Source organism: Nicotiana tomentosiformis, chromosome 8 (assembly GCF_000390325.3).
Source record: "Nicotiana tomentosiformis chromosome 8, ASM39032v3, whole genome shotgun sequence".
NCBI lineage: Eukaryota > Viridiplantae > Streptophyta > Magnoliopsida > Solanales > Solanaceae > Nicotiana > Nicotiana tomentosiformis.
This window is the reverse complement of record NC_090819.1, coordinates 77196487-77217710: the sequence shown is the minus strand read 5'-3', so window position 1 is coordinate 77217710 and position 21224 is coordinate 77196487. Positions and strand designations below refer to the sequence as shown.

At 39.5% G+C, this 21224-nt stretch overlaps 2 long non-coding RNA genes across 2 annotated transcripts; both read left to right on the top strand.

Annotated features, from left to right (window-relative positions):
- Positions 1–19448: 19448 nt before the first annotated feature.
- On the top strand, positions 19449–20150 carry LOC138896890 (uncharacterized). Its single transcript, XR_011410412.1, has 2 exons — positions 19449–19534; positions 20063–20150. It is a non-coding gene; the product is annotated as an uncharacterized lncRNA (long non-coding RNA).
- A 112-nt stretch (positions 20151–20262) lies between these two features.
- LOC138896891 (uncharacterized) lies at positions 20263–20589 on the top strand. The gene is made up of 2 exons (XR_011410413.1): positions 20263–20382; positions 20516–20589. It is a non-coding gene; the product is annotated as an uncharacterized lncRNA (long non-coding RNA).
- The last annotated feature ends 635 nt before the right edge of the window (positions 20590–21224 follow it).

Below are 21224 nucleotides of genomic sequence, written 5' to 3'. Positions count from 1 at the left end.
TGTATCCAACCTTATTTGGTGTCGCAAGGTTGAACGTATTCGACTGTATTTGAATATATTTACACTAAAAATGACGAAATGAAGAATACAGTAAAATCCAGCCAAAACTTTTGGGAAAAGACAGAATACACTATATTTAAAAAGAAAGAATACAATCAAACCCGGTCGGATCTCCTGCAAAATGCAAAATACCACTACATTTACACTTTAAAAAATAAAAAATACATTCAAATCCTTTTTAAAATACAATGTATTTACACTAAAAATAAAGAATACAGTCAAATTCGATCAAATCTTCGACGAGAATACAAAATACACTGTATTTATACTAAAAATAAAGAATACAGTCAAATATTGTCAAATCTCTGATGAGAATACAAAATACAGTGTATTTATACTAAAAATAAAAAATACAGTCAAATCCGGTCAAATCTCTGACCAAAATACAAAATACACTGTATTTAAAAAATGAAAAATACAATCAAATCCCGTCAGCTTTCCGGCGAAAATAAAAAATTCACTTTGTGGCTATGAAAAGTAACCAAATTAAAAGGTAGCTATCATCCATAAATAGATCTTAGATTCAGCTATGGCAGGTAAATTTTTCTATTTCATAAGAATTTAAATCTATATTGTATAGTCGCCCTCCAAAATATTTGTATATTAATATATAATATATATTTTGTATGCCTGCAAGTAAAGGTGTCAAACGGTCCGGCCTGGCCCGGTTTCGGACCGGCCCTGATCGGTTTTAGATTGGATCGGCCCAGCCCGGACCGATTTTAGATCAGACCGGCCCAGCCTAGTAGTAAGGGCACTGGACAGGGCTGGGTTGGGACGGGAACCGGCCTGTGCCGGGTAGAATTTTGGTACTAGTTAACCGGACCGGTTCAACGGCTAGTTCAATTTTTTTTTAAATAAAGTTAACCATTGGCAACGGTTAGCTGCCATTTTGACTGTTGCCCAACGGCTAATTTGTAAGAATAGCCCTTTTTGGACATTATTTTTCAAAAATAACACTTTTATTATTTACTAATTTAGCCCTTTGAAAAACTATAAATAGACCTCCTCATCTTCTTCATTTCTTCACTCATCTCTCAATTCTCAAACCCAAATTCTCAATTGTCATTCTATCATTTTTCACCTGAATTGCAATCAACTATTTGGCTCTTCTTCTTTTTTTTTGGAATTTTATTTATGATATTATTTGAAGTTTGAACTTTGGACAATTGATGTTTCTTCGTGGTAACATCGAAGTTGCGAAATTCAATTTCAAGACTTCAAAAATCATCAAGTGTTCAATTTATTGCGGAATTCGGTGCATTCGTTCCAACACTTTCTCCTATTTAATATTTTATGTGCATATTTAATTTTTATTAATAGTTAAATTTTCACAATATGTGTAATGCTGCAAAATAAGTTTGTAATAAGGTTACTAATCGGGTTAATCGGAAAAATAGAAAAAGAGGTACTACTTCAACTTCTAGTAGTAATTTAGATGACTTTACATATGTTTCTGAAACATCACCTAATAATAATATAGATTATAAATAATTACGGGAAGATTACGGTATAGAAGATAATTAATTAGAAATTGAAGATGAGACACCACTTATACCTAGTAGTGTTGGAGTTGGTAGCAGGGGTGGTGGTCGTGGCACTAGTAGTAGATCACCTATGGCCTCGACTAGTAATTGGAGAAGGAGAAGGAGAAGTAAAGTTTGGAAATATTTTGACAAAATAGAGAATACTGATAGAGTTAGATGCAAATTTTGTAAAGATGATTTTAAACACAAGACTGGAGGAAGTTTTTTTGGGGGTGGGTGGGGGTAGGGTAGGGTGGGGTGGGACACTTAGTAGACATATGGGAATTACTCATCCTATAGAATGGGGCTCTGATTTAGATGAAAATCAAGGAACTCTAAACCCTAGTACTGGAGGATTTATGAAATATGATAAAATGAAGGATCGTGAGGAGTTAGCAAAAATGATTGCTTTAGGTAGTCTACCTTTTAATTTTGCTCATCATATCTTATTATGTATATTCAAAGGATTTATCATCCTTTATTTAAAGGTATCCCTAGAAGTACTTGTAGATCTGATATCTTTAGACTTCATGGACAATATCATACATACATACATTATTTGTTTGACCGTCTTCCTTGTAGAGTTTCTCTAACTTCTGATATTGGCCATGCTGTTAATGGAAATGATTATTTGACAATTACATGTCATTGTGTCATTGGATAGATGATAATTATTGTATGCAAAAACGTATTATCATTTTTAAATACGATAAAGATCAAAGTCATACTGCTATTTTTATAAGTACTACTATTTGCGAAGTTGTTGCATTTTACAATCTTAATAAAAAAGTATTGTGTATGTCTTTTGATAATGCTTCTAACAATAATGTCGTTATTTCAATATTAAGACTACATTTGAAACCAGCACTTGACGAAATTTTTCATGTTAGGTGTGCATGTCATGTTTATAATTTAATTGTTAAAAGTGGCCTTGATTTATTTTTGACTGAGATTACTTGTGTTAGAAGAGCAGTTGGTGTTATTTAAGGAAATAATAGACAATCTAGAAATAGGGAATTTAAGACTAAGTGTACCGAACATAACCTTAAATCCAAATTTATGTCAGATGAAATTGTTACTAGATGGAATTATACATACTTATTTTTAAAATATTGCTACAAATATAGATTGTTGATAACTGAAGTTGCTAATGATGTTGTTAAATTTTTACATAAATTTTATACAATTACTGTTGAGTTTTCTGGAGCATATTACCCTACTGTTACTATGGCTTTATGTAATGACCCGGTCGGTCGTTTTGAGAGTTGTAGCCCCGTTTTTCCCACTTCTGCTTATTTACGTTTTGTTCAGCAGTGTTGAGTTGTATCGAGTTGGTAGGTTTGAGTTCGAAGTAGTTTTGGAGTGAAATAAGGCACTTAGTCTCTTAGTTAGAAAGCTAAGTTAGAAAAGTCAACCAGAAGTTGACTTATGAGTAAACGAGTTCGGACTTGGATTTTTATGATTCGGTTAGCTTTGTTGAGTGATTTTAGACTAAGGAGTATGTCCGGAATGTTATTTGGAGGTCCGTGGTAGAATTAGACTTGAATTTGTGAAGGTTAGAAATTTGGCGATTTTGGTCGGCAGTGGAAAATTAGGTATCAAGATCGGAATAGAATTTTGGAAGTTGGAGTAGGTTCGTAGTGTCATTTGTGATGTGTGTGCAAAATTTGAGGTCATCAGACGTGGTTTGATAGGTTTCGGCGTCGTTGGCAAATTTTGGAAGTTTAGAAGTTCTTAGGCTTGAATCCATGGTTGATTTGGTGTTTTGGTGGTGTTTTGGGAGTTCCGAAGGTTTGACTAAATTTGAGTAGTGGTATATGACTTGTTTGAATTATTGGTTGAGGTCCCGAGGGACTCGGGATGATTTCAGATGGGTATTGGGGAGTTTGGAAGTTGGAAATTTCATAAGACTAAAGTTTCAAGTGAGTTCGCACAAGACCTAACTTCAAATGATTATAACTCTCATGATACAAAGTTTTATATGGTGTATTACTTATCAAAAGAAAGGTCTATCTGTCTAGTTTTCAACGCTTCAAACCGTTTGTCATTTGGATATTTCTACAAGAAGTTATGACCAAATTACCAAAGTCTGGAAAAGTGCGATTCTGCGACCAATTCTGCGATTGCAGAATCATTATGCGATCGCAGAAGTAGTTATGCGACCGCAAAATGGTCGCAGACCTGTCCAGTGAAGCCCATTCCTGGGCATCGATTTTGTGGTGCATTTTGCGACCCGCATACCCATTTTTCGATCCATTATGCGACCGCAGACCTGCTTTCGGAGGGTTAATTTTTCTGTTTTCATAACTCGAACCCATTTTGATAAATAGGCTTTGGGACTCATTTTGGGGCAAAAATCTGACATTTTTTAGAGAGAAGGGAGAGTTTTCTAGAGAGAGGAAGAATCTCAAGTGCTTTGTTCATCAAGATCTTGTTCAAGCTTTGAAATCCAACAAAGAAATATCACAAGATCTTTACCCAAGAGGCAAGGTTCTAACTCCTAGTCTTCAATTTTGAGTTTGGGTAAAAATGGGTGATTAAGAGTATGATCCTAGGGCATAATAGTATCATTTATACATATCAATAAGGTTTGTGGAAAGATTGTTGAGTTCAAATGGGTATAGATTGGGTTGAAAATGGTAGAAATCTTCAAAGACTTTAATTGAAGATTTGAGGGTCGAGTTGATGTCAGAATTTGGTGAAATTTATATGGTTGGACTCGGGTGAGGACGAGGTTTGTTATTCTGCCATTTTTGACTGGTTTTGAGACGAGGGCCCGGGGGCTGGGTTTTGGCCGATTTCGGATTTTTGGCCTATTTATGTAATTTTTATTGTGGAATTCGATTCTTTAGCCTATGTTAATAGTAATATTTTGATTTTGGTTAGATTCGGAGCTTTTGGAGACCGAGTCTAGAGACGAGGGCATCTCGGAGTAGGATTTTACGCTGTTAAGGTAAACAACAATTTTAACTCTGGCTATGAGGGTATAAACCCGGAGATTTGACATCATGTAATTGTTTGGAAGTGATACCCATGCTGGGTAACGGGCGTGTGGGTGTGCACCGTGAGGGATTGAGACTTGGTCAGTCCCGAGAGGCTATGAGGCCTAATGGCTATTATGTGTGGTTATATGTTTATTTGTTGTTAAACTTGTTTGCCTTCATGTTAGAGATCATGCTTAGGCTTTATTCATGCTCACATTAATTGCACTTAATCATAGATATTATTGTACATGTTTACCTCAGTCCCTATTATGTTGTTGATATGCTATGATACTTGATGTGGGCTATGTTTCTCTTATTTGTTGGTGATAGTGAGGCTAGAGAGGTACATGACTGAGTGAGGCCGAGGGCCTATTGTGAGGTATTTGATTAAGGCACGCGAGTTGTCCGCGCAAAACGTGAGTTGTCCGTGCGGATTCAGGTATTGATACCATAGCGCGTGAGTTGTCCGCGTAGCACGTGAGTTGACCGTGCAGATCCAGGGATTGATATTATGGCACGTGAGTTGTTCGTGCAGCACGTGAGTTGTTCGTGCTTAGCGCTTGGGCTTTGGGAGCCCCTCCGGAGTCTGCACATACACCCAGTGAGCGCAGGTACCTATTGAGTGTTGAGTGCTGAGTGCGAGTGCCGAGAGCCGAGTGCTGAGTGATGGAGTGACATTGCTGTGAGGATTCATTGTTTTTGCTATTGCTGCATTTTACCTGTTAAATTTCTTTGTAGCATTTATTGAGTTGATGGAATTTACCTATTTATTTCTGTTTATTTTAAATTGTGATAAAGAAATAATTGAATTATTCTACTTAGCTCGTCACTACTACTCAGTTCCTTAGTTATTTCTGTTACTACTGAGTCAGTTGTACTCATACTACACCCTGTACTTTATGTGCAGATCCAGGTAAGTTAGAACGCGGTGATTGTTGAGTTCATGCCGGCTATATTTGGAGACTGCAAGGTAGTTACTAGCATCCACAGGACCTTGTTACTCCTTTTGTCATTTCTTTTTTTGGACAGTTAGACAGTTTATATATCTTAGTTCATAGTTTTAGACGCCTATGACTTAGTGACACCTCGATGTTTGGGGCTCGTTTCCGTATTTTCTATAATTATATTTAGAGTTGATTTAGTTTATGAAAAATTCAAATGTTGGAAATATTTTATTAAATTCTTATAATTGATTTAGTAGTAATATTTTGGGAAATAGGCTTTCCTTGTAACACGATAGGCGCCATCATGACCATGGTTAGATTTTGGGTCGTGACACTTTAGTACATATAACTGAAATTTCTTTTATGCTCTCTGAATTTAAGAAGAAAGAAAAATATAAGGATGCTGTTGAAAAAAGGCAAGCAAAATTCAAAAAATATTTCTTTCCAATTCCTCATATTTACTTAATTGGTGTTGTTTTAAATTCTTCTATTAAGATGTTTAATTGTCACCAATTAATCAATGCTTTATATACTTATATGGAGATTAGACCAACTGGGTCTCGCTCCCAGGTTACGCCCCAAACCTGAAGAGGCGTGGCCAACTGAAACCCCAGATATATATGTCACGACCCAAAACCAACACATCGTGATGGCGCATATCGTGGTACTAGGCAAGCGTGACCCCTTTCAGCCTCTCTCATTCTCCACTTCTGTGATCAACTGTGATGACCCAAAAGGTTATTTTATGTTTTAAAACTCTAATCTGCACTCTTAAGCCTTAAAAATCTTATTTTTACCCTTCTCAATTTGCGTGCACAGTTCGGACAGGTTTTCGGAAAGCTTTTATGTTGAAAACTGATGAAAATAAGAATTTTTGCCTTAAAAGTTAATTTTAGTCGACTTCGGTCAACATTTTTGGTAAACGGGCCCGGATCCATACTTTGACGGTCCCGGTAGATCCGTATCGAATTATGGGACCTGGGCGTATGCCCGGAATCGAATTTGGAGGTCCCTAGCTTGAGTTATGAATTTTTGATGAAAATTAAAAGTTTGAAAATTATTTATTTTTAAGAATTGATTGATATTTGACATTATTAGTATCGGGTCCGTATTTTGGTTCCGGAGCCCGGTACAGGTTCATTATGATATTTAAGATATGTGTGTGAAATTTGGTGAGAAATGGAGTTGATTTGACGTGATTCGGACGTCCAGTTGAGAAATTAAAAGTTTTAAAGTGTTCTTGAAAATTTCATTTGAATTGGTGCTAAATTTAGAGGTCTAGGTGTTATTTTGGCGATTTGATCACGCGAGCAAGTTTGTATGATATTTTTAGACTTGTGTGCATGTTTGGGTTGGAGCCCCGAGGGCTCGGGTGAGTTTCGGATAGGCCACAGATGTTTTGGACTTTGGAAGTCTGGTTTTTCTGCAGAATCTGTGTTCTGGCATATCCTTCTTCGCATTCGCAAAGGTCCTCTTGCGAACGCGAAGAGTAAACTGGGCAGTTGAGGATTTCTTCTTCGCGAACGCGACAAGCCCATCGCGAACGCATAGTGTTAGGCACTGGGGAGGGGGGAGTCAACCTTTTCTTCATCATGAACGCGAGCAATGTCTCGCGAACGCGAAGGCCAGGGAAGGGTAGCCTATGCGAACGCGAGCACTGCCTCGCAAACGTGAAGGCTTGGCAGCCCATACACTTCGCGAACGCGACAGTGCTCTCGCGAACGCGATGAACACTGTCACCCAGCACTTAACAGAATCCAAAACGGGATTTTTGCCAAAAAAGTCATTTTTCTCAAAAACCAAACGGTGAGAGGCAATTTTTCAAGAATCATTCCTTCCCCAAATTGTTGGTAAGTGATTCTAAACCATTTTCTTTTAATTACCCATTAAATTTCATGAATTTTCAACCTAAAATCTAGAGTTTTCATGGTAGAATTAGGGGTTAGGGTAGAAAATAGGGATTTCGGGAATTTGGGGATTTAGACCTCAATTTGAGGTCGGATTCCAAAACTAATTACATATTCGGGCTCGGGGGTGAATGAGTAAAAAGATTTTGGTCCGAACCTCGAGTTTTGACCAAGCGGGCCCGAGGTCGATTTTTCGACTTTTTGGAGGAAAATTTGGAAAATATAATTTATGCAATATAATTGATTCCTTTAGAAATATTTGATATTATTGAGTCAATTTTGAATAGATACGAGTGGTTTGGAGGTGAATTTCAAAGAAAAAGCTATGATTGAGAATTAAATGGCCTTCGGAGCAAGGTAAGTGTTGTGTCTAACCCTGACTTGAGGGAATTGGGAACCTTAGATTATTTGCTAAGTGAAATTCATGTGAGCGGCGTATATGTGAGGTGACGAGTACCTATGCGCTGCCAATTTACCTGTTTTTTCATGTTTCTCTGTTATTTTCTGATATTGTCTCATTCCTATGCCAAATTGCTACGTGTTATACTAGTGTTGTCCAAATTGTCGTTCTTATTATGTTTACGGATTTTTTTGGTGATAACTGAGTTTTTATTTCAAAGTTGAGATTGATATTATGGAATCAAATGTTGAAGTAAGGTTTGTACTTGTTATTCTATCTCCCTGTTGTTATTTATGCATTGCATTATGGTAAGGGAGAGTGTTAATGCACGAAGGGTGATGCCGTGCCATATTGTGAGTGTTAATGCACGAAGGGTGATGCCGTGCCATATTGTGAGTGTTAATGCACGAAGGGTGATGCTGTGCCATATTGTGAGTGTTAATGCACGAAGGGTGATGTCGTGCCATATTGTGAGTGTTAATGCACGAAGGGTGATGCCGTGCCATGATATGAAAGTAAAATCACGAAGGGTGATGTCGTGCCGTTTCTATAAATTTTATGGTGAGATTGAGAGTAAAAGCACGAAGGGTGATGCAGTGTATTTTTTCTTACTATATTCACTATTCCAATTAATTCATGGTATATTGACTGCTCCGATGATAATTCTGTTGTAGTTCTTTATTTGTATTCCCCTCAGTATGACTCCTCTCCCGACATTTCCTGTTTAGTTCTTCATTCATGTTATTTGTGTATACACTATTAAATTGTACAGGTTGATTGTAGGTGCCTTGCCTTAGCCTCGTCTCTACTTCGTCGAGGTTAGGCTCGACACTTACTAGTACATGGGGTCGGTTGTACTGATGCTGCACTCTGTACTTTCTGTGCAGATTTTGATACCGGCTCAGGTTGATCGAGATTTGCTATTGGTCCGCTGTTCGGAGACTCAAGGTAGATCTGTCGGCATTCACAGACCTTGAAGTCCCCGTCTATCTTTTTATGTCCTACTGTTTTCTTTCACTCAGACAATTGTATTTCTTTCAGACTATTACTTGTAGTAAATTCTAGAACACTCGTGAATTGTGACTCAAGATCCGGGTGGTAGTAATTAATACAGTTTTATGATATTCCGCACTTATTATCTTTCATTTTAGTTAATTATTGTTATTTACTGAATGGAAATAAGGAATTTGTTTAATGATTCTCTAACGTTGGCTTGCCCCACAAGTGAAATGTTAGGCGCCATCACGGTTCCGTCGGTGAAAAATTTCGGGTCGTGACAGTTGGTATCAGAGCACTAGGTTACATAGGTCTCACGATTCACGAGCAAGTTTAGTAGAGTCTGGAGGATCGGTACGGAGACGTCTGTGCTTATCTTCCAAAGGCTATAAAGTTTAGGAACAAGTTTCACTTCTATTATTCCTTGTCGTGCGATTTTTCTTTCTCAATACTGATTGAACTCTTCTACTCTTATTCTCTCGCAGATGGCGAGAACACGTACTGCTTCCTTAACTGAGCAGCAACCAGAGTCTCCAGTGATAGCTCCTATGTGGGGCAGAGGTCGAGGCCGTGCCAGAGGCCGAGGCAGGGGCAGGGCTCAGCCTAGGGCCCGAGCAGCAGCCCCAGCAATGGAGCCTCAGATAAATATTGACGAGGAGGTTCCAGTCCAGACTGTTCCTATCGGACCAGCTCAAGTTCCGGAGGGGTTCATTGCTACCCCAGTACTTCAGGACGCTTTGGTCCATTTGGTGGGCCTTATGGAGAGTGTGGCCCAGACTGGCGCATTTCCCATGGCACCAGCAGTCTCTTAGGCTGGAGGAGGAGCCCAGACTCTTACCACTCCCGCTCCGGAGCAGATAGCTCCCTAGTATCAGGCTCCAGCAGCTTAGCCAGTCGGATTGGTTCAGCTGATTATTGCGGCACAGGTCGAAAATCGGCCAACCATGTCTTCTGATGCTTTATAGAGATTGGGCAAGTTTACCACGCTCTTTCCTGTTCACTTCAGTGGTGCTCCTTCAGAGGACCCCCAGGAGTATCTTGACAACTGTCACGAGGTTCTACGGAACATGGGTATAGTGGAGACCAATGGGGTCGATTTTGCTGCATTTCAGATGACTGGTTCCGCCAATAAATGGTGGAGAGATCCAGATGCTTAGCAACCTCGTGGTCCCCCAGTCAGAGGATGCGGAGATCCAGTTAGAGGACACGGAGGGAGCTGATGATCCTATGCACTCTGAGGACCCCACTCATGTTCCTGACCCAATGCAGACAGAGACCACATAGGGAGTTCTCTTTACTCTCTAACCTTTCCGTGATCTTATTTTGGTATTAGCATAGAGGACAATGCTATTTTTATATTTTTTTGGGGTGGTGGGGGGTGGGGTGGTAGTGGTGGTAGTGGTCCATTTTGATTTGTGATGACATTTGGTATGTAATAACTATGATACTATTTTTCTTTATCTTTATTTACCGTTATTTTCACTTTTGGTATGTATATAATTTACCATTCGATGTATATATTCATTTTCATTATGTATATATTCGTTTACTCCATTTTGTACATATTCAGTTTATTTTTCGTAGTTTACTTCATAACTTCTTTCGTTGTTTTTCCTTAATAGCTTAGCTTCTTATTTCCTCTAGTAGCTTCTTTTTACATTCTGTGTGAACAATAAGCCTTTGGTTTTCTTAATGCCACAATTCTTCCAAAGGTGGATGCTGTGTGAATCAGGTGGCTCTTCCCAACGATGGATAGCGTGACAACCTTCTTAAGGGATCGAATCCATTTTCTTTTTGTTTTGGTGTATATAGTAGTAATAATGAATAAAAGTGTCTTAAGCAGGCTTCACTTATTACTAACCCATTTACCTTCGATCTCATGGTTAGAGACAAGTTGATTGGCAAAGATTAGCTCTAGTTGTGACCTTTAGATTCTTGAGTTGACTAAAACAATCATCAAGTGGTTTCCTTGACCCATTTGTAATTTTCAATCTTAGCTAGGGTTGTTGTGGGACCTCGACTCTGTTCTCTTTAACAATCCAGCAGCTTGAGAGGTGAGGTATTAAATTGCAAGTCCAAGTCCCGTGCCAATAAGTCTAGAACTTGCCCTGAATATTTGTCTAGGCAAAATTCTAAGTGTAGCTCGACTTGAGAAATGATTGTAGGATATCCTTGGTCCAATTTGAACTTTGAAAGCATCCGTAGACTACCAATATGATATCCCTAGTCAACCCCTTTGAGCCTAAGCCTTTTTCATTCAATAGCCACATTACAGGCCTTTATCCGTTCTATAATGACCCTCTCTTGGCACCCAATCTTTCCTTAGCATTCATGATGAACAATTGGCAAAACCATAAGTTTGGAGGAGAGACGAAGAATTTGAAAGTGATAAAAGGTTCAAAGAAGAAAAAGAATTGATGAATAGGAAAGGCAAAGAAAAGGAAGAAAAGCCAAAAAGAAATACGTCAAAAAGAAAGTGAAGGTTGAAGGGATTCAAAGAACGCAATGATGAAAGGCATGGAATGATGAGAAAAGGAGAAAACTAATTGTCATGAGTAAGAAAGAGTGACGGTGTGTCTCTCTAGTTCCCCTAAGGAAGAAGAAAATGACTCAAAGAGTCAAGAAAGTATGAGCCGAAATGAGAAAATGGAGTGCTTAAGGAAAGATGAAACCATCATAGTTCGATAAGTCCTACCTTGATCCAAAAGACTTCATTATATCCCATTAAAGCCCTATACGAATTCAAGTTGAGTGAGCTTACATTAGTGGTGATTTACATAAGGGACAAGCTTATGGTACTTAGAGCCGGACTTGTGGCATTCTTTTGAGAGTGATGAGCACACTTCTTCACAATCCTTGTTTTGAGTGGTACATTCTAAAAAGTGAGATTTGCTCATGGAGAGTAGAGGAGGAAGAGTTTGGGATCCACAATGACCTACGTGATATAGCGAGCTTCCTTGATGAATTGAGTCAACTCTTGATGCTCTAGTGTCACATTAGAACTATAGTACTCAAAAGTCATAACATGATGTTGTTGATAATTCATTTGTGTTGAGGGTAATTGTTAGTCCCAATTGATGCTTGATGGAGTCACCTTAGGCCAGCTGAAATATCCTTTTCTTTTTCTTGTGGAGGTGGGAATTACCCTATTTGCTCGAAGACAAGCAAAATCTTAAGTTTGGGGGAGTTGATAAGTAGGGATTTTAACCTATTATTTACTCTCTTTTACTTGTGTTTAGGGCCAAAAATGCGTGAAGGTATTCCCGGAAACTAATGCAATATGCTTGCTTGCAGGGATTGTTCAAAATGAGCCAAAGGAGTCATAATCAACTCATAAAGGAGTCAAAACTTGAACAAAAAAAACCAAGATTGGGCCAAAAGATGTGAAACGCGGACCGCACAAATATTGTTCGGCCGCGAAAGCTACAACGTGGTCGCGGGCACTATTTCGAGGCCCGCGAAAGGACGATTCAGAGAGATGGACTTTTGGGCCAAAACATGAACGCGAACCGCATCAGAAATGTGCGGCCACGAAAGTACCTGCGCGATCGCGATTGGAATTACACGGACCGTGGTTGCTGAGGTTCAGAGAGCTTATATTTTAAGCAAAAACAAGAAGTGCGGTCCGTGTCAAGATTATGCGGCCGCGAAAGTTTCCTACGCGATTGTGATGGAAATTATGCGGTCAGCAAAACCATGCTCAACCCAGATCCAGAAGTGAAGAACACGGACCGCGATCAGAATTATGCGGCCACTAAAGCAAGAGTGCGGCCGCGGTCAGAATTATGCAGCCGCGTAACCTCTACAGGGGTACTTTTGTATGAAAATTTTAGCTTAGTATAAATAGAACTTTTTGTCATTTTTAGAGGATGTTGTGTATTTGCTGAGCACGTGAGATGGATGGAACTTCAATTTTGGACAATTTTGTATTTGATTCACCTTATAACATTAGATTTTCATTTTTTTAATCTAGTATTATGAATTTTATCTTCTTTTCATCTTTGATTTATGCTATTTCTATGAGTAGCTAGACCCATATCTAGGGTTGTGACCCAACCTTAGTGTGGGTATTTAGTGTGTACTGAATTTTAGGGCTTGAATGTTTATGGGTTAGTGATATTTAGCCTAGTTCTTGCTAGAATTGTAGAATTAATGGTTGCAAACACTGATTTATGCCTTTATGATTTAGTCTCTTCTTAAGAAAGAGGGGCTAAGTCTAGGACAACTAGGCTAACAAGGAATTGGGGTGAACTCAAGAAATTGATAGCCCCAATTAAAGGGTTAAACCTAGAGATAGTAATACTCGACTTGAGCTAATATCACGTGACTTGCATGAATACCCATTTGGACTTGAGAAAGCCAAATTGGGCAAAATCACTCAAACTATGGAGAGGTATAGAGTGAGTACTTGGGTATGATAGCTATATTACAACTCCAAATTAATCAAGCTTACCCTAGATTCTTGCTACCCGTTAGATATCCACCTAGGCGGAAGTCACTACCCTAGTCCTTTTAAACACTTGAAAACCAACATCAAAAAAATATTGTACTTAACTTTAATCATTGCATATAATAGAATAGAATTAGAATCAAAACCAAAATGTGTGGAAGCGTAATTAGGAATAAAACACGCATCTAGACTTAGATATAAACCTAATTCCAAATCAATTAACTCCATGTGGATTCGATCCCAACCTTGTTGGGTAAAACTGCATCGACCATCCTCGCTACTCAATAGTAGTACAGGCTTGGACCCGATCAGGCGACCTCTAGCTGCCTGAGCCCCACTATGAGCTGGGTGAGCGAGTTGTGAAGTAACTAGTGCGGAAGTCATAACCTGACCCCTCTACTGAATTGGACTTCCAAAACGACAAGGACACTTCCTCCATACATGTCCAAACTTCCGGCACTCAAAGCAACTTCCTGATGGCGGTGGAGACTGAATCGGACCTCAAGAGCCAAAATAGCTACTAGAAGGACCTGGTACAGATGAACCCTAAACTGATAGAACATGAGATGAACTCTGAGCTGGGAGGGAATTGAGAGATGACTGACCCGGACGAGCACTGTATGAACCATGGCTAACTAATGCACCACGATTAACCGGATGAGTTATCTGAGCGGGCCTTTAAATACGACCCCTATTGTGGTGGGTCTTCCCTCTAGAAGAAACACCACTGAAAGCACCCGAACCATGAGGCCTCTTGGCCTCCCTCTCCTCACACTCCTGACTACGGACCTGCTCTAGCTGCCTAGGAATATCAACCACTTCGTCGAACCTAGCACCTGATGCAATCTCCCGAGTCATGACGAAGTGCAGTCCATAGTTCAGGCAATCAATGAACCTTCTAATCCTCTCCCTCTACGTGGGAACCAACTAGATCGCGTAACGAGCCAACTCTAAAAATCTCATCTCATACTGGGTCTTGGACATACCCTCTTGGCGTAGCTGTTCAAATTGCCTACGCAACTCTTCACGATGAGTCTGTGGGGCAAACTTCTCCAAGAATATAACATAGAACTCGTGCCACATAAGTGGTGTAGCATCGACTGGCTTGCTCAACTCATAGGCCTCCTACCATCTGAAGGCTGCCCCTGACAGATGAAAAGTAGTAAATAAGACTCCACTAGTCTCGAGAATACCTGACGTGTGACGAATCTACTGGCACCTGTCTAAGAAGTCCGGGGCATCCTCTGACTCAGCCCCACTGAATGATGGAGGCCTAAGCTTCTAAATCGCTCTAGCCTCTTATGCTCCTCGTCACTCATCGGTGGACCCACCTGGGCCTAAGCAATTGCAACCAGATGGGCTGGTAGTGCCCCTGGTGTCTGAAGTCCCTGAACCATTTTCTCTAGAGTATGAGAAACAGGAGTCTGAGCACCTCCCCTGGCCTGAGAAGTAACTGGTGCCGCCTGAACTGAAACTGCCTGAGCAAGGCTAGTGCATATAGTCAATATCTGAGCCAAAGCTTCCTGAATGCCTGGAATCATAATGGGCACAACTGGTGCCTGAGCTGGTCCCACCGGCTCAACTACATCTGGGATCTGCTTCTGAGCTGGAGCAACTGGTGGCTCTGCAGGTGCTGCTCTGGCTGCTGTATGAGCTGTACTCGGCCTCTATCGCGGCCCTATCCTCTCATGGACCTAGTTGATGGTACTGGTGGCCGTCCGCCCGATCCGATGGCATGTGTCCTTACCATCTACGAGAGAATAGAATAATAGAAGTTTAGTGTCCGGAATCAACAAATCTGTATGACAAGAATACAAGAAAGTGAAGTTTTCTTAATAGTTAGGTAGCCTCTCGAAGATAAGTACAGACGTCTTTGTACCGATTCGTAAGACTCTACTAAACCTTCTCATGACTCATGAGACCTATGTAACGTAGGCTCTGATATCAACTTGTCACGACCCAAAACTCAACATGTCTTGATGTCGCCTATCACAGAACTAGGCAATCTGATAATCACAATTAACTACGCATTTTGAATTGAAAACATGGTGAAATAAGTTTAACAGTGACATATTCTCATAAATAACCGGTAATAAAATACCGTGACTCAATACAAAATCCCCAAAATTCGGGTGTCACTGAGTACACGAGCTACTATAATGTCAACACGACCAAATTGCTAATACAACTGTCTAGAAAGATAAAACAATGCTAAATGACTGAAAAGAAGGAGAGTCGATGTTTGCGGATGCCAAAGCAGCTACCTCAAAAGTCTCGAAGTAGATAAGCTCCAAAGCTAGCAACCATCGTGCCCAGAAGTACTTGGATCTACACACAAAGTGCAGAGTGTAGCATTAGTACAACCGACTAATGTACTCAATAAATAACAGGACTAACCCTGGGCTGAAAGCAGTGACAAGATTAGAAATGTACAGTCCATGTCCAGATAATAACAGTAATAACTCAAAGAGAAATCACATAATTAATTGTAGACAGTACAGAAATGTAGACACGCTTTCTAGTTTTTAACAGTTTGAGCACAACACAGATAAAATATGCCAAGTATGACTAATATGAGGTATGTCACATCTCGATATCTACATGTCACGTATGCATGACAACTGTAATGCAATACAGTGATACGTCATATACTCATACTCTCGGAGTATTTATCCTCACTCAGCATGCTCAATCACAAGGCACTCCCAATCGCTCAGTACTCTCAATCACTCAGCACTCTCAATCACTCGGCACTCGCACTCAGCACTCATCGGTACCTACGCTCACTGTTAGTATGTCAGACACCGGAGGGGCGGATCCTGCCCAAGTGCTAACTATAAGCCAACATAACATGTTGCGGCGTGCAGCCTTATCCCATAAATAATACTCACAATCAGGCTCTCGGTCTTACTCAGTCATCAATCTTTGCAGTCTCTCGGGCTCACAAAACTCATGCCAATCAACCCAAACAATGATATATGATGTAACAACAAATAATAACAGAGACTGAGATATGATATGCAGATGATCAAGGTGACTGAGTACATAATTGCAATTTAAGCAAATAACTCAACAACATAAACAACCTCTGTGGGTTCTAACAGTACCAATATATAGCCTAAATATGATTTCTAATATGAATCACATCTCAATTTCTCTAACTCATGGAGAATACATGAATAATAACAAGATTAGATAACTACACGGGTCCACGGAATCAACCGGGTCACAATTACTACGGTGCATGCCCACACGTCCGTCACCTAGTATGTGCGTCACCTCAATACCAACCACATAACACGTAGTTCGAGGATTCATACCCTCAGAGTCAAGTTTAGATTAAGTTTAGAAGTGTTACTTACCTCAAATTGCGCAAATCCCTACTCCAACAAGCCCTTGCTTCGCGAATCAGCCTCCGAACGACTCGAATCGAGCTACAAGCAACTTAATACAATCAATAAAAGCTATAGGAATCAATTCCATTCAATAAAGATAAGTTCTTTAATTAAAGTCAAAAGTCAACTCTGGGCCTACATCTCGGAATCCAACAAAATTAACAAAATCCGAACACCCATTCAATAATGAGTCCAACCACAACAAAATCATCCAATTCCGGCCACAAATCGTCACTCAAATCCCCAAATATTACTCTCTAATCCCTAGTCCAGAACCCCCCAAATTCCACCTTAAAAACACATAATCTAGGTGGGAAATTGAATGGGTATTCGATATTAATGAATAAAAATGATCAAAAATTGTTTACCTCCTGAAATCTAGTGAAAACCCTCTCAAAAACCGCCTCTAACCGAGCTTGCAAAGTCCAAAAATGAGAAAATAACTCAAACCCTCGACTTATTAATCTGCCAGGCATCTCGCACCTGCAGTTCACTTAACCTCTTCTGCGGCCCCACAGGTGCGTCCAAAACTTCGCTTCTACAGTTTTCGTGAAGGTCCCATACCTTCGCTGTTGCGGAGTCGCACCTACGACCTAGGCTCCTCTTCTGCGGAAACTCCTGCCCCTCGCCACATTCGCACTTGCGCTTCACTTCCCGCATATGCAATCCCACAGATGTAGACAAAACCTCGCACCTGCGCATCCCCTCAACCCCAAAAAAATCCGCACTTGCGATGCAATGACCGGTTCTGCGGTCGCGTTCCTGCGATTAATTCTTCGCACAGACCAGCAGCAAATCAGAAATTCCTCAAGTCCACAACTCATTCCGATTCCTACCCGAATCAAATCTGTTATAAAGTTACTAATTTTAATATTAGGAAGTAACGAAAATTACCTTGAACAGTGCCTCTACAAACCCTAGGTTTTGGGTCTAGAAGAACTCCTTGATTCTTAGTGTGGAACCCTAGTTTGATTTCTCCTCAAAAACTCTTAAAAAGTGATGAGAAAGAGTAACTTTTCTTTCTCCCGTCGCCCCTTTTTATACTTGGAGCAGGGCTTATGCGTGGCCACTCGTAGCTATGCGTGCTGACACGTAGCGAGGCCCCTTCCCTTTCTCCCCCTTTATCTCGTTCTCTTAAAATGGCCACACTTACTATGTGTGGCCACACGTAACATGCTAAGTTGCTCGGACACGGGTGCGGGTATCCGATACGGGTGCAGATCTAGAGGTCGGATCCTTCGAGACGTAAATTCTAAGATTCGGGGATACGGACCCTAGTACAGATACGGGTGCGGGAATCCGGCAAAAAATAATTTAAAATAATAAATAAATAAAAATACCTCTAAATTTTGAGAAATTTTGTGGAATACTTATGTAAAGTGGATTTTTTTTTATTTTCAAGTTGTAGATAAGTAAATGATTGATTTCCTAGATAAATTATACTATTTTCTTCAAATTTACCCTAGATTTGGTTTTGATTTTCGGAATCAAATTGTATTTCGTTTCGAATTTTTCCGTCTGTCGTGGTCAAAGTACCCAAAATTGTTTGACCAGATCCGGTACGGATCCCATACCCACACCCATACTAGTGTCGTGTCGACATGGGTGCAGCACCTAAACTGCCGTGTCGGAACAACTTTGGTAACACGCTTAGCCTTGGCTGTTATGCTACTCTTTGGTAAAAGGGTCATAACTTTTCGTAGGAATGTCGGAATGATGAACGGTTTGAAGTTCTGGAAGCTAGATTCAGAGATCTTTCATCAGTTTATATATGGCTCATATCTCAATTCATCATAAACCGGGAGATATGATAGTTTGAAGTCGGGACACGTGCGACTATTCTTCTTTGAAACCCCTCTCCCCCCTCTCCTAAACATCCATATGCTACCTTCTAAACATAAAATATAGGCATCATATACCTTCAAAACTTTTCAAACACCCGTGTGTCTCACTTAAAGCCTGAACATGGAGGTAATGCTTAGCGAAAATTTTCGGGGGCATTACACTGGAGATAGTTGTTATGCTCTAAGGTGAAGCACCTTGTAGAGCTGTTATTGTCACTTGAGCAATCTGTTATATTATTTATAAAACTAGTAGTGGTCCTAGTTTGTCGTCCATCAATGGTTGAGTAAATAAACTTGGGATTATGTGCGGGAACTCGCTTTTAGGCTCCTTGGCCACACACCGTGTTTTAGGTACACATATGATATCAGAACCTTTTCTACAGGAAGTTCACTTTGTTCGGCAAATTGAGTGCACAGGAAAGTACCATAATGCTGTTGAATTAGCTCAAATTACCTGCAAATGACAATCTTGGAAGTAAAGTTTTCTTTCAACGCCTTGGCTGTAGCACGAAGCTTGTCTTGGAATCTTTTACAGTTATGAATATTATGATATATGAATAGCATAAGATTGATATTATCATTAAATGAAAAAGTAAATACACACAACAGATATTTGTATGGAATATTATTTTTTCGTTTAAATAGAACAAAAAATGTGCGAAGGAAATATAAAGTTCTGTTAATTATCTTCCTTTACTAGAGAGGCCCAATAAGTGGCAGCGTCTACAAAATGATCAATCTTTTTTGCATTAGACCTGTCGTATGTTTTACATGCAACTAAATAGAAGTAGAAAATTACAATGTCCATCCGCAAAATTAGAGGACAGTTTTGTTGGGAGCATTTACTGTTAGATTGAAATCTGAAATTTCATCATGCCTGAAGTCTTAAATCATCTTTTTGTTGTTTCTTATTAACATTAAGCTTGTTATTCTTTTAATGCAGAGGAGAAAGGCTTCTGAGGAACCTAATGAAAAACCCACCAATTTTTTGACAAAAGCCAGCGTTACTGACAGCTCTATCAACAAAGGTTGGTTTAATCGACCCATCTGATTCTGTTCTGAGTGTATCATCGCTTTCCACTGTTCCTATAACCTTTTATGTCTCGATTTATTTTTTGGGGTCAGAATACCCTTCATTTATGACAATCATGTGAGTGGATTTCCATTTGAAGAATAGTCTTTGAAGTGATTTCCATCCGTTGCGCTTAATATTTGCTTCTTGAAATCGGAGGCTGGTGACGATAGTGAATGCATAGTTGTCCACGAAGCAATCTGTTATCTTCCACTTTTTTTTGCATGGCTTGTTCTCTCTTTTATTTCCTTGGGGAGGGTTTGGGTGGGGGGCGGGGGGGTGGGGGGGCTGTGAGTTAGAGCTTTCAGCCTGGAAATTTGATGGATGAGATGTCATTAACTCTTCAATAATCATAGATTTTGCTGGTTTTACTTTGAAAATAAACTAATAACGGTCATAGATACTTTTTTAAGGTCATTTGGTGATTAATACTGAGAAAAATAGCCGTTTAGGTCTGACCCTGTTTTCATGACTTATGTTGCAGATAAAGCATCATCGAGTGATGGTAAAATCATTTTCAAGTCCTCGTCAGTCAAAATATCCCTAGATAAGAAGCCGCCCTCAGACTCCAACAGCAAGAAGACAGTAGAAGGAAACCAGCAAGAGGCAGAAAAGACTGGTGTGACAAGCAATGGTCTACTATCGTTATGTCAACAATATGAAAGTGATGAAGATGACTGATTGCTGTCAATGTCCATATATCCGCAACAATATTAATTGCGGGGTGCTATTTTCTTCGGGAATGCTCTTTCTCTGGGCACTTGAAGCTTAAGCTTTGGTTCTCTGCAAATCGCCAGTTTGTAGGTATAATGACTATTGTCTTCGGTTCACGCACCAAATCTCTAGTTGCTTTCTTCTGAATTATTCTTGTGACAATCTGATAGTCTTTTTTACTGCTCGAGAATTTCTTTATTCTGAAGGATTTATTAACTTGTAGGTGATATTTTTGCAAAACAGATTTGTAGAGTTTATAGTTATTACAGGAATGAAATCTCCTCTTCTTTCCCCTCATCCAACCACCCACAAAACCAATAGGAGCTATTTTAATTTTCATTGAAAGAGTAGTGGTTGAGAGGATTACATTATCTATTTTTTCCTAGTTAAAAAGAAAAAAGAGAGGAGAAAATTGCAGCCATTTACTTTTACCTGCTGGACGCTTTTGTCTTGGGTTTGCACTTTGTAGGATCAAAAGCTGCTACGCTCTTCATGGCGGGCGGTAAGTTCAATTTTTCTTGAATGAATATGGATAGCAGTTTGTGCAAAAAGTAACGTTTGTTTCCACTTATTGGGGTTTGAACTTGAATTAATCAGATTTGAGTTCATTAAGTACAATTTTTGTAACCATTTATTTGGTTAGAGCATAACAGACTTCGTTTTCTCTTTCATTTACTCCTTACAATTCGTCTCCTCTTATAATTTCCTTTTCTTTTCTAACTAGTTTCTGCGCACAATTAAAGTTTCTCCTTTTTTATACACAGTCGGACTTGTTTTTGGTGTTAATATAAAATAGGCATAGCAACGGAAAATTAAGATGCAAGTGTTTTCCTTTGCCATATTTGGTTAGTTTAAATTTTAAATGGGAGATAAAAATTGAAATTAAAAAAGAGAGGAGAATGAACGATGTTACCATAAATAATATTTCTCGT